This window comes from Alnus glutinosa, chromosome 8 (genome assembly GCF_958979055.1).
Source record: "Alnus glutinosa chromosome 8, dhAlnGlut1.1, whole genome shotgun sequence".
In the NCBI taxonomy this organism is placed as follows: domain Eukaryota; kingdom Viridiplantae; phylum Streptophyta; class Magnoliopsida; order Fagales; family Betulaceae; genus Alnus; species Alnus glutinosa.
In genome coordinates this window covers 8,869,073-8,882,516 of record NC_084893.1, presented here as the reverse complement: position 1 = coordinate 8,882,516, position 13,444 = coordinate 8,869,073, and the positions used below count along the sequence as shown (strand labels likewise).

The 13,444-nt window shown below is 35.1% G+C and overlaps 5 pseudogenes; 2 read left to right on the top strand and 3 right to left on the bottom strand.

Moving 5' to 3' along the window:
- Window positions 1–7,563: 7,563 nt before the first annotated feature.
- On the bottom strand, window positions 7,564–9,432 carry LOC133876094 (glucan endo-1,3-beta-glucosidase 11-like; annotated as a pseudogene).
- Window positions 9,433–9,445: 13 nt separating this feature from the next.
- Window positions 9,446–10,276, top strand: LOC133876093 (glucan endo-1,3-beta-glucosidase 14-like; annotated as a pseudogene).
- Window positions 10,277–10,512: 236 nt separating this feature from the next.
- LOC133876092 (glucan endo-1,3-beta-glucosidase 11-like) lies at window positions 10,513–11,354 on the bottom strand (annotated as a pseudogene).
- Window positions 11,355–11,367: 13 nt separating this feature from the next.
- LOC133876091 (glucan endo-1,3-beta-glucosidase 11-like) lies at window positions 11,368–12,315 on the top strand (annotated as a pseudogene).
- Window positions 12,316–12,458: 143 nt separating this feature from the next.
- Window positions 12,459–13,444, bottom strand: LOC133876090 (glucan endo-1,3-beta-glucosidase 11-like; annotated as a pseudogene).

Sequence of the window (13,444 nt, the reverse complement as noted above, 5' to 3'; positions counted from 1 at the left end):
TGATTCTTTTAAAACTATTTTTTTGTTTGTTTGTTTGTTTTTTTTTTTTTTAACTATAGTCAATCAATCGGATGGCAATATATGCTTAAAAGACTTGGGGTCGTTTCTTCCTCTTTTGCAGGGTGATAAGTAGTTGTTAATAATATTCATATTGCTTTCAAAGTTCTTTGCTTACCTTCTTTGTGCAAAATCTATTTTACAATCCTTTTTTTTTTTTTTTTTTTGCCCCTAAGCAAGTATTATATCATAGCAGCTATTACACAAAAAAAGGAAAAAAAAAAAAAGAAAAAGAAAAATAAAAAGTATTATATCATAGCAATAGAGAACCGCTTAGTAATTCTAGAAGGAGGACTAAAATTCTTTGTGTCATTTGAAATATCATGTGGTTTTTAAAATTACTATTATATCAAAATTTAATAATGATTATCTCAAATTTAATAGTGATTTTAAAAATCACATTACATTTGGAGGGACATGAGAAAAACTCTAGTCCTCGTTGTAACATTACTCGAGAACCACATATGCAAGAGTGAAGAGAGAGTACAGTATAAGTTGGACTTACAAACTTATAACTTTTGGGCAATGATTAACTACTTAATTGTAAGAGGAATAGTAAAACTTATAATTGCACCTCTCTCTCCCGCCTTGCCCCCCACTTCTCCGCTTCCTAATAAGTTCTTCTTGTTCACGGTGTTCCTGTTTTTTCTTTGTTCTTTAGTTTTTATGCTTTTTTGTTTTGGTATTGGATGTTAGATTTATCGGACTCCCACCACCTCGTCCATCAACGCGCCTCTTTACCACCCTTGTCGGTTCCCCGCTTCCGCTCATGCACCCAATGCACCACTGTGGTGCATGTGCATTGCACATGCTGACACCCATTTTAGTCTCTTATAACTAAATTTAGGCTCCTGTACAAGCGGACAGTTATTAATCTTAACTAACCACTATTCGCATAACCGCATGCGGATGCGGTTATCAAAACACATTAACCGCATATCCGGATATCAGTTTTAATGTAAGTAGATACGGTTAATGCATACTCATGTATATATTAAGAACAGTAACAATAATAATAATTTATAAACCAGTCAATGGTTATTAACCGATTTTGCCTATCTCTAAAATCACTAACCACAATCGACCTAAAACGATTATGTGGTTATTAACGGTTAGTAACCACACCGCTTGCACACACCCCTACTCGTTGCCCTGTTATTCTGGACAAAGGGCAAGCGTTCATAATAGAATGGGAGTTTGGGACTCATTGGGGATTTATTTGAGATACTCGTCAACATAACTCCCAAGGTGCATAGGCAGGGAAACATTCACTCTCTCTCTCTATATATATATATACACACACTTAAGTATCATAGTGAGGCAAGGTCCTTAGTGCATACTTTCATTTTTCTTTACAGATTTCCTGGGTTGGTTGCCGAGACGCGATCAACTGCATCAGCAAAGTTTCACCCCAAGAAGTTATAAAACCTGACTCCGTTACGGCCGGCGCCACTAACTACGACATCCATGGGAAACACTTGTGACTACTTGTCTAAGCTTTGGATGAGGCCAATATAGGCTTGTGTTGGTTAGATCGAGCTAGGCTAAAAAGGATCTTGGGATGTTGTCAATTCTTTTAAGTACCGTAATATCCAGCTTTGCCTTGTTGTTTTCCGACAACTACGGGCCTACATTAGTAAATATGACTTATTTCAACTGCATTTGATCATGACAGATCAGGCAGACCATGGGAATCATCTATCTTGATAATGTGCTGATTTTTCTTCTTGATGGGAGGAGAAAAATCAGCCATCACTCATCAAATCACTACAAAAAAAAAAAAAAAAAAGGCTTTTTGAGCCATTTTTGTTATAGCCGTTTTTAATTAAAACTGCTCCAATTATAGCCGTTTTAAAAAAGCGACTCTAATTAAAGCCATTTTAGTTAAAACGGCTCTAATTTGAGCCGTTTTAATAAAAACAGCTCTAATTAGAGTCGCTTTTTTAAAAACAGCTCTAAATAATTTTGAGCCATTTTAGTGAAAACGGCTCTTCGTTAAAACGGTTGCAATTAGAGCCGTTTTTAAAGCGACTCTAATTTAAGCCGTTTTTACAAAAACGGTTCGAAATAAAGCCATTTTGATCAAAACAGCTCTAATTGCAACCGTTTAAACCAAAAAAAGAAAAGAAAAAGAGTCTCACATAGATCGTACCACGATCAATCACATTGATTGTATCACGATCGATCACATAGATGGCACCACGATCGATCACATGATGGTACCATGATCGATCACATAGATCATACCACAATCGATCACATTGATCGTACCACGTTCCATCACATAGATCGTACCATGATCGATCACATTGATGGTACCACGATCGATCACATGGATCGTTCTACGATTGATCACCTAAATCTTACCACAATCGATAATAATGATCGTACCACGTTCCATCACATAGATCGTACCACGATCGATCACATAGATCATACCATGTTCCATCACATAGATTGTACCACGATCGATCACATGATTGTACCACGATCGATCACATGATTGTACTAGTATCGGTCACATAGATCGTACCACGATCGATCACATAAATCGTACCACGATTGTGGTACGATCTATTGGATCGATCGTGGTACGATCATGTGATGGATCGTGGTACGATTTATGTGATCGATCATGGTACTATCAATTGTGTCAATGTCCCTCCTCAAATTATTAAAAAATGTCAATGTTTCCCCTAATAACAAAAGATACCCTTCATAAAATTATTAAAATTAAAAAAAAAATAAGATAACAAAAAATTATAGAAAAAATAAATAAATAAAAACTGGTTTTAATTTTTTTTTTTTTCGTTTGTTTATTTAATTTTTTTTTTTCATAATTTTCAGTTTTTTTTAAACAAAAATTTGTTTTAAATTTGTTTTCCTTTTTTTCTTTAATTTGTTTTTTAAACAATATATTTTTTTAGTTTTTTTTTTTTTTTTTTTTTAAGATTATTTTCGTTGGAGCTCTTTTAGGCGAAAACGACTCCAATTAGGAGTCGTTTTCACCCAAAACGACTCCAAGTCGTTTTGAGGAGGCGCGCGGGACACAAAAATTTCGTGTCCCGCACGCCCCCCTCATCTTCTTGTTCAAAATTTTTCAAACATTTTTTATTTCTTTTCATGTCCCGCGCGCCCCCTCATCTTTTTGTTCAAAATTTTTCAAACATTTTTTTATTTTTATTTTTCTCTTATAAAATGTACCCACTAGCCACTGCCCCACGCAACTCCTTTCTCTCTTCTTTCTTTTTCTTTTTCTTCTTGTTTCTCCTTTTCTTACCCAAACCCAGAGAGATGAAAATAGAGAGTTTGAGAGAGGGTGAGACTGAGAGATAGAGAGAAGAGAGTCTGAGAGAGGGTGAGACGGAGAAGGAGAGACTGAATTTGTTTGTTGTTGTGTTTGGCCATAGCAGAGTTTTGTTTATGTGGTGTTTTGTAACTTTGTTGCTAGACTGCTTGTGGTTGTAGCCATTTAGTCCAGCTCATTGGTGTTGTTCTTGGCTAAAGGGATTCTTGATCGGATGTATATAGTGTATTGAAAAGGGGTTTTGATATATTTTTTTTTCATTTCATTTTATTTAGAGTCGTTTTAAAGTCCTTAAAATGACTCCAAATTATTATTTATTTTTTTTTGTAAAATTTTTTATTTAAAGTCGTTTTAGGGACCCTAAAACGGCTCTAAAAAAATTAATGGTTTTTTTTTTTAAAAAAATAAAATAAAATTAGAGCCGTTTTAGGGTCCTTAAAACAACTTCAATTATTTAGAATCATTTTGGTCCAAAACGGCTCAAACCGGTTTGAACCATTTTTACCAAAGTGGCTCAAACCTATTTGAGCCGTTTTTACCAAAAAGATTCTAAATAATTGAAACCGTTTTAAAAAGCGGTTCAAACCGGTTTGAGCCGTTTTTATTAAAACGGCTCAAATTAGAGTTGTTTTAGTCCAAAACAGCTTAAACCGAGACTTTAATACGCGATATGTTGAGTCATTTTGAAAACGGCTAAAAAAAAAAAAGGCTCAAAACATTTAGAGCCGTTTTAAGGCTTTAAAACGGCTCTAAAAAAAATAGCTCAAAACACCTGTTTTTTTTTTTTTTTTTTTTTTTTATAGTGAATATTGTTGAAGAGGTCCCTGATCTAGCCTATAAATATACCGTCTGTGTACGTACTCCATCAGTACGGCACTTTAGATAGGCATAGATCAGAAAATTCTCTCTAAATTTATTTTGTAGAATTTCTAATTATTGCTATAGATTTCTTCATACGTTTGAGAGAAAAATGACTGGAGCTATTTATGATCAATTTTTCCGCTGCTTACATTATTAATTAGCATTTAATTTTATATTATGCTAACAGAAGGCGCAACCACATAAGGAAGCTTACTTGAAAGCGGTGATCCATCGCTATGTTACCCTGAGTGCACATTGGTTAATTGGCGGACCGCGGACGGGCACGTTTACCACCACATACCACAGGCGCTGCATGATGTTGGAACTATTTACTAGAAGACAACTTTTCCTGCATGCTCACAATTCATAGTAACACATACATGCATGTACATGTATGTGTAACAAGCATGCATGTATTCTGGCAAATTAAGGTCGGTTGGTGTATTTTGAATGTTTGCCATGTGAATTGGTGCTTGTAAAGGTTTAATTTCCACGGTTCAATTAAGTCCATAGTGAGAGACCATGTGCAAAAGCTTGTTTTTATCATTTCATGGGGAAAGAAGACTGGAGTGCACCAACCTTTCCCAATCAATAAGTCCAATAATCTCACTCTCTCTTTATTTGGATTCTTATCTCTTGGTCCATTCATTTATTTTATCGAGTAATACTTAAATAAAACATTACTCTCATTTTACGGGGTTAATAGTATTCATCGCTTCTTACCTTTTTTTTAACAATGACTGATCTTGAGAACGGTTGAATACTGCAACATCAACCTAATAAAATAAGATGATGAGAAGAAAGTGTACTATATAATAATACTCATTTTTTACTACTTAACAAAGTTACTAGAATATAAATTTGACTATGATCTTGTGAAGACTAAGCCAAGATAAGTGTTAACTAGGCATGCTATTGTACTCAATAGCTTTTTATGTTGTCGAAGGTTAATCTCATTTTTTTTTAGAAATGATATAAATACATATCTTACATATATCATTTTTCAAATTTACCATTAAATTTATGGGTTATACAAATTTAATGGTAAATTTGAAACTTAATTATATGAAAATGTGATAATTGCACCATTGGTCTTTGGGGTTGGCCTAAATTACAAATCACTCCCTGTGGTACAAAAAGTTTATGAAGGGTCCCTGTGGTAAACTACAATTACGAATCACTCTCTGAACCAGTTTTCCGTCCACCAAATTAACAGATTCCATTAGTTTGTTACGTCATACTCAATAAGAAATCGACACGTGTCCATTACAATAAAAAAATATGAATAAATAAAACTTAAAAAATATTTTATTCTTTTTTTAAAAAATTGAAAATAGCAAAGGAGTGGCTACCGAGGGTGGCCCGGTTACGTCTGGGTGTGGCCCTAGGCATGGGGAAGCCACGTGTCGATTTCTTATTAGGTATGACGTGACAAACGAACAAAGTCTATTAACTTGGTGGACGAAAAACGGGTTCAGAAAGTGATTCATAATTATAGTTTATCACATGGACCGTCCATGAACTTTTTGTACCACAGAGAGTGATTTATAATTTAGGACAATCTCAAAGATCAGTGATACAATTATCCCTATAAAAATATGTACATGACTAAATGAGTCACCGGCGAATCATTCATTATTAAAGCGGGTGTAGGGTGTACTGAAAAAGTGGCCGTTGCACATGTTCTTTTCCTTTGCATAATGTGCATTCAAACTTTTGACTGACCCTTTAGCTTATTTAGGAATCTTTCAATATATGGATAAGTTTGCCTTTCTTTTATTTTCTTTTCTTTTTTTTTCCTTCATTTATAAGAGTGGTGATAAGTAGGCTTGGCAATTCGGGTTGCCGTATTAACCCATTTGGTTGGCGTGTCAACTCATCGGGTTAGCGTGTCAACTCATTTAGCTAATTTGGTAAAAAAATATGTAATTATCGCGTCATAAATGTATTATAAACGGGTCGATGAGTCATAAACGTGTCATAAACAGGTTGGTGGGTCATAAATGTGTCATTAACGGGTCATAAAAGTGTCATAAACGGGTTGACGGGTCATAAACGGGTTATAGCATAAACCCAAACCCTATATATTCGTGTCGTGTTCGTGCCGGATTCGTGGGTCGTGTTAAAATTGCCAAGCCTAGTGATAAGTTGCTTTGTCAGAAGTATATGTGAAAGGACACAAATTTTAATTGAATTAATGGTTGTGCCAAAAAGGAAAGTAAGAACAAGTGTTGGTTCTCTCTTCTCTCTCATTTTGTTTTGAATCTCTGGCCTGTGAATTATTGCAGGCCACCATTGTAAATTAGACAATTGGGCTTATAAATCTTCTTTTCTTTTCTCCTCTCACCTCTTCTTCTATCTTATTTACTTACGACCTTGCTTCTCAACTCCCTATAGCTCTATTCTTCTCGCTATAAAAAAATTTCGGGTGGCCCGTACGGTCATACCCAGTTGGTTTGACTCAACTAGAGTAGACTATAAAATTTAGACAAAAGTTTGGTGTAAGGACTTATTTATTTTTTTAGCTTACCACAAGAAACTCTTAGCCTCTTTTTATAATACATGAAGTTAAATGGAACGGGAATGGCTAGGGTATCGGGGTGGTTTTCGGCCACCCTAAAGTGTTTTTTTTTTTTTTTTTTTTGCTTATCACAAAGAGCTCTTAGCCACTTTTTATAATACATGAAGCTAAATGTAATTATGAACAACCACATAATTAAACTGATTTTGCAATTACTCCCTTTAGTTTTACGAACATTATTTGTGTAAGTCACATCTGCATTTAAGTAACATCATTTAGGTTGAAACAATTTTGTCCTACTTTTTTACCTAACCACCTCCTTTTCATCCTATTCCATGCTAGACTCAGTTAAAGCAAAAGCAAACTCAAGGGGTCTTGGCCCTTGGGATCACGTGGACTTCACTTAACCTTTTTTTTTTTTTTTTTTTTTTTTTTTAAAATTAATTTTTTATTATTATATATATATAATCATGAAAACCGACTGCCTTCCATCCCTACCTCATTTTCCTCCATTCCTATATCGATCATTATATCTATATGCTCTTTCCTCTTCCAAATAACTCTCTCTCTCTCTCTCTCTCTCTGTGTCGGCATAACAATGTCTCCCGGATCATTTTTGTGATGTTTGCTTTACAATATGTTTTAACATTTTCATCTCTTTAGGCTCTTGAAAAGTGCCGGCTTAAGGCAACAATCAGCATCCTGTCTAATCTCTGTCAGACTCTTCTTGTTAGTTTATGATTTTCAACTTGACTTAAACTTGCCTATTTTTTTATTATATATATGTGTGTGTGTGAAAGAAATAGGGAAAACATTGTTAAAATTGATTATGCTTAACAGTGTCAACAGCAAGAGTCCATGTATGATTATATTCTGCAACAGACACCATTCTACAAATAATTATGAGGCAGGAATTATATTATTTGTTATATGATTTCATCCACTTTATCGTATAATTAATTTTGGGTTTTTAATTCTATTAACAAAAAGGGTAATGAAAGCCATAATTCTCTACGACTCTCTAGGAAATTCGTAGAAGCAAGATTATGTCTAAAACTTTGGGGATTCAGGCCTTTTTCTTTTGGATTTGGGTTACTTAGGTTTAATATGAAGTTTGTTCTGTTCTGGGGTTCAAAGAAATCGATGACACTCAATTCAGATCGGTCAGAAAAATGGTTCTATATAGGTCTAATTTTAGGGCAACGTTGGATTTTTGAAAAATGATAATAATTAACTAACAAAAAAAATCCCTTTTTTTTATTTATTTAATTGGGTTTAATTATTATTCCCGTCATAATTTTTCTATATTTGTTTCAAAGAAGCAATTGTGATTACTTATGTCTTTGTTTATTGCAGGATAAGGTAGCAGATCTGCAGGAGGTGATTCATCGGCGAAGTAAGTACTGCAAACTTTTAGCTTGAACTGCTAATTATGCTTTGCTTGTTAGTTAATAAATGTTTAGTTACGTACCTCCAACAATTTGTTATCCAATTAATTGAATCATACATGTGAGAGTTCTCGTATGAAACTTACCTGTTTGAGTAGGTGGTTAAAGAGTTCAAAATTTATTGTCTGAAAATCCGGATCCACCTTTTTAAGAGCACTGTTTCCCACCAAGTGTTAGATTTATCTGTTCTTAAACTTGCCACGGAAAAGGCACATTTAACTTCTTCTTCTTTTTCTTCCTTTTTTTTTTTTTTTTTTAATGACTTTGTCTTAAGGGTGGGTAAGTTCGTATAGAAATAATCACATCCTCCCAAATTCCTACTGTAAGTAGCAGCATTCTCTAAGGTTGAATCAATTTCACCGGGGTCCTCTTGTGAGCCAACCAGTCTCAACAAACACGAACCTCTATTCCACCAAAGCTCATCCTAGCAATAGGAAATACAACTGCATCTACTTGAGCATACAACATATTATCATATTGTAGGTTGATGTATGGGTTTATGATTCATGAGTTGTAATTAAACAGAACATAATCCAATGAAATCCTATTTGGATTGTCCTTACAATCAAAAGATTGATAGGCATTGATCCAAAATGAAGCTTTGGTGTTCAACATGAATTATATTGTAGAAGTTCTAACATGGTACTATATACGTTGCTTTTGAAACTCTCGGCTGAAGGCGGATATGACTCTTCAAGAACCACTAGAGAATTAGGCATAGAGACTTGAATGTGTAAATCTAGGCCATACTGGACTAGAGCACCATGAATGCTGACCATGCCTGGGACAAGATACGTCAAGCGGGTATTAACATCGTGGGTGAAGATTTCATTTCCTACTGCTATCCCGGTGATTCCAGTGGCTAGAAAATACGCCTGATATAGGTTGTTACCCATTGAAGGGCTTGTATTGGGTCCACTAACTAAGAGAGCAATTCGTTTCCGATCGTGAATACGAGCTCAACGTTGGAATTGGCGAATGCGGTCAAAACATGAAGATTGATGTCATACATTCTTGTTTTATTGAGTTTAAGAGAGGATAGAAGATCAAGTACCTTCTCGAACGGTGAAAAATTGTTGCCAACTTGACCATAGTTTATTCCCAGTAATTTGACTCCTAGAAAGCTAAGGTCAGAAACGGAATAAGATCCTATCCATTTCAAATGAAACGGAGAGAAACTATTTCTTAGTATAGATTAGATTTTGTAGCATCTAACGGTAAACATTGTGGTGAATCATTTAAAATCTTTAAATGATCAATATATACGCCGTTAGATATTGGTCTACTAACCTCTCTTAAATTGAAATAAGTTTTTGTCGTTCTAGAAGGTACTCGATCTACAAACCTCTCTTAAACTCAATAAAACAAGAATTTATGACACCAATCTTCATGTTTTGCCCGCATTCGTCAATTCCAACGTTGAACTCATAGTCACGATTGAAAAACAAATTGTTCGCTTAGTTAATGGATCCAATACAATCCCTTGAATTGAAAACAACCCATATCGAGCCATATTTTCCTGCCACTAGAATCACCGGGATAGTAGTAGGAAATGAAATTTCCACCCAAGATGATAATATGCTTTTGATGTATCTTGTCTCAGTCATGGTTAGCATTCATGGTGCTCTAGTCCAATTTGGCTTAAACTTACAGATTCAAGTCTTTATGCCTAATTTTCTAGAGGTGCTTGAAGAGTCATATCTGCCTTCGGTCAAGAATTTAAAAAGCAACATATACAGTACCATGTAAGTACTTCAACAATTCATGTCGAACATGAAAGCTTCCTTTTGGATCAATGTGTATCCATTATTTTTTTTATAAGGACGATTCAAATAGGATTTCTTTGGATTATGTTCTGTTTAATTCCAACTCGAGAATCATAGACCCATCTACCAACGTACAATACGATAAAATGTTGTATGCTCAAGTAGAAGCAGCGTATCTCCTATTGCTAGGATAGGCTTTGGTGGAAAAGAGATTCTTGTTTCTAACAGTTGTTGGCCGTCAAAAAGGGACCCCGGTCAACTTGAATCGATCTCAGAGTATGCCGACACTTACAAATGGAATGTGCTTGTTCCGTGATTTTTTTTTTCTCATACACTTCTAGTCTAGCCTTGGAACAAGCACGTTTTAACCTCTCTTTTTTGTTTGAAAAAGTTTCCATTGCAAAAATTAGCAATCCCTCCTCTCAAAGTTTTTAGGACTTGATTTTTTTTTTTTAATGAATTTAGCTTAAGGGTGAGTAGCTTCATTGAGAAAGAATCATATCCTCCCAAATTCCTATTTTAAGTGCTAGTATTCTCTAAGATTGAACAAATTTAACCGGAGTCCCCTTTTGATGGCCAACCACTCTTAGAAACACGAACCTTTGTTCCACCAAAGCCCATCCTTGCAATAAGAGGTATAACTGCATCTACTTGAGCATACAACATATTATCATTTTGTAGGTTAGTGTATGGGTCTATGATTCTTGAGTTGTAATTAAACAAAACCTAATCCAAATAAATCCTTTTTGGATTGTGCTTACAATAAAAAAGAAATTGGTAGGCATTGATCCAACATGATACTATATACGTTGCTTTTGAAATTCTCGGTCGAAGGCGGATATAACTCTTCAAGAAGCTAATGAGAATTAGTCATAGAGACTTAAATGTGTAAGTCTATAGGCCAAACTGGAGTAGAGCACCATGAATGCTGACCATGGCTGGGACAAGATACGTCAGAAGGGTATTATCATCATGGGTGAAGGTTTCATTTCCTACTACTATGCCAATGATTCTAGTAGCAAGAAAATACAACTTAATGTGTTTTTACACATTTAAATGCTTGTATTGGGTCCATTAATGGAGTGAGCATGTTTTCTACCGTGAATACAAGCTAAATGTTGGAATTGGCAAATAGGATCAAAACATGAAGATTGGTGTCGTAAATTCTTGTTTTATTGAGTTTAAAAGAGGTTAGCAGATCAAGTACCTTCTAGAACGACGAAAAATTATTGCCTACTCGACCATAGTTTATTCCTAGTAATTTGACTCCTAGAAAGCCAAAGTGCTTAGAAATAGAGTAGGGTCCTATCCGTTTCAAATGAAATGGAGAGAAACTTTTTCTTGGTATAGATTAGATTTTGTAGCCTCTAACGGTAAACATTGTGACACGTCATTTAAAATTGTTAAATGACGTGGGAAAATAAGTAATAGATACACTATTAGATGGTGTAAAATTTAATTTGAACCATAAAATAGTTCATCTCCATTTCAAGTTAAATGGAGAGGATCCTATTCCGTTTCTATAGACTTTGGCTTTGTAGGAGTCAAATCACTGGGAATCAATGGTGGTCGAGTGGACAATAATTTGCCACTGCCGGATCAGGTACTCAATCTGGTAAACTCTCTTAGACTCAATAAAACAAGAATTTATGACACCAATCATTTGCTTTGACTGCATTCACCAATTCCAACGTTGAACTTGTAGTCACAGTCGAAAACAAACTGTTCGCTCAGTTAATGGACCTAATACAAGCCCTTAAATAGGTGACCACCCATATCAAGCCATATTTTCCTGTCACTAGAATCAATGCCATAGTAGTAGGAAATGAAATCTCCACCCAGGATGATAATACGCTCTTGACATATCTTGTCTTGGTCATGGTCAACATTCATGGTGCTCTAGTCCAATTTGGCCTAAACTTACACACTTAAGTCTTTATGCCTAATTCTCTAGAGGTTCTTGAAGAGTTATACCTGCCTTCAGCCCGGAATTTCAAAAGCAACGTATATAGAACCATGTTAGTAGTTCTACAATTCATGTCGAACACAAAAGCTTCCTTTTGGATCAATGCCTATCCATTATTTTTTTTATAAGTACAATTCAAATAGGATTTCTTTGGATTATGATCTGTTTAATTCCAACTCATGAATCATAGACCCATCTGCCAACGTATAATACGATAAGATGTTTTATGCTCAAGTAGATGCAGTGTATCTCCTATAGCTAGGATAGGCTTTGGTGGAACAGAGATTCTTGTTTCTAACAGTGGTTAGCCGTCAAAAAGAGACCCCGATCAACTTGGTTCGACCTCAGAGTATGCTGCCACTTACAAAGAAAATGTGCTTGTTCCATGATTTTTTTTTTCTCTTACACTCCCAGTCCAACCATGGACGAAGCACGTTTTAACCTCTCTTTTTTGTTTGAAAAATTTTCCATTGCAAAAATTATCAAAATTCTTCCTCTCAAAGTTTTCAGGCCTTGAGGTTTTTTTTCTTCTTCATGAATTTAGCTTAAGGGTGAGTAGCTTCATTGAGAAAGAATCATATCCTTCCAAATTTCTACTGTAAGTGCTGGCATTCTTTAAGGTTGAACCAATTAAACCAGGTTACCCTTTTGACGGCCAACCACTCTTAGAAACACGAACCTCTATTCCACCAAAGCCCATCCTAGCAATAGGTAGTATAAATACGTCTACTTGAGCATACAACATATTATCATTTTGTAGGTTGGTGAATGGGTCTATGATTCCTGAGTTGTAATTAAACAGAACCTAATCCAAAGAAATCCTATTTGGATTGTGCTTACAATAAGAAAGAAATTGATAGGCATTAATCCAAAAGGAAGCTTTGGTGTTCTACAAGAATTATATAAGTTCTAAAATGGTACTATATACGTTGCTTTCGAAATTCTCAGTAGAAGGTGGATATAACTCTTGAAGAAGCTATAGAAAATTAGTCATAGAGACTTGAATGTGTAAGTCTAGAGGCCAAACTGGACTAGAGCACCATGAATGTTGACCATGGCTAGGACAAGATACGTCAAAAGGGTATTATCATCATGGGTGAAGATTTCATTTCCTACTACTATGCCAATGATTCTAGTAGTACGAAAATTCGGTTTACTATGTGTTTTAACACATTGAAAGGCTTGTATTGGGTCCATTAACTGAGCGAGCAATTTTTTTTCAACTGTGAATATGAGTTCAACGTTGGAATTGGAAAATAGGATCAAAACATGAAGATTGGTGTCGTAAATTCTTGTTTTATTGAGTTTAAGAGAGGTTAGCAGATCAAGTACCTTCTAGAACGATGAAAAATATTGCCTACTCGACCATAGTTTATTCCTAGTAATTTGACTCCTACAAAGCTAAAGTGTTTAGAAATGGGGTTGGATCCTATCTATTTCAAATGAAATGGAGAAAACCTATTTCTTGGTACAGATTAGATTTTGTAGCCTCTAACGGTAAACATTGTAGCTTGTCAT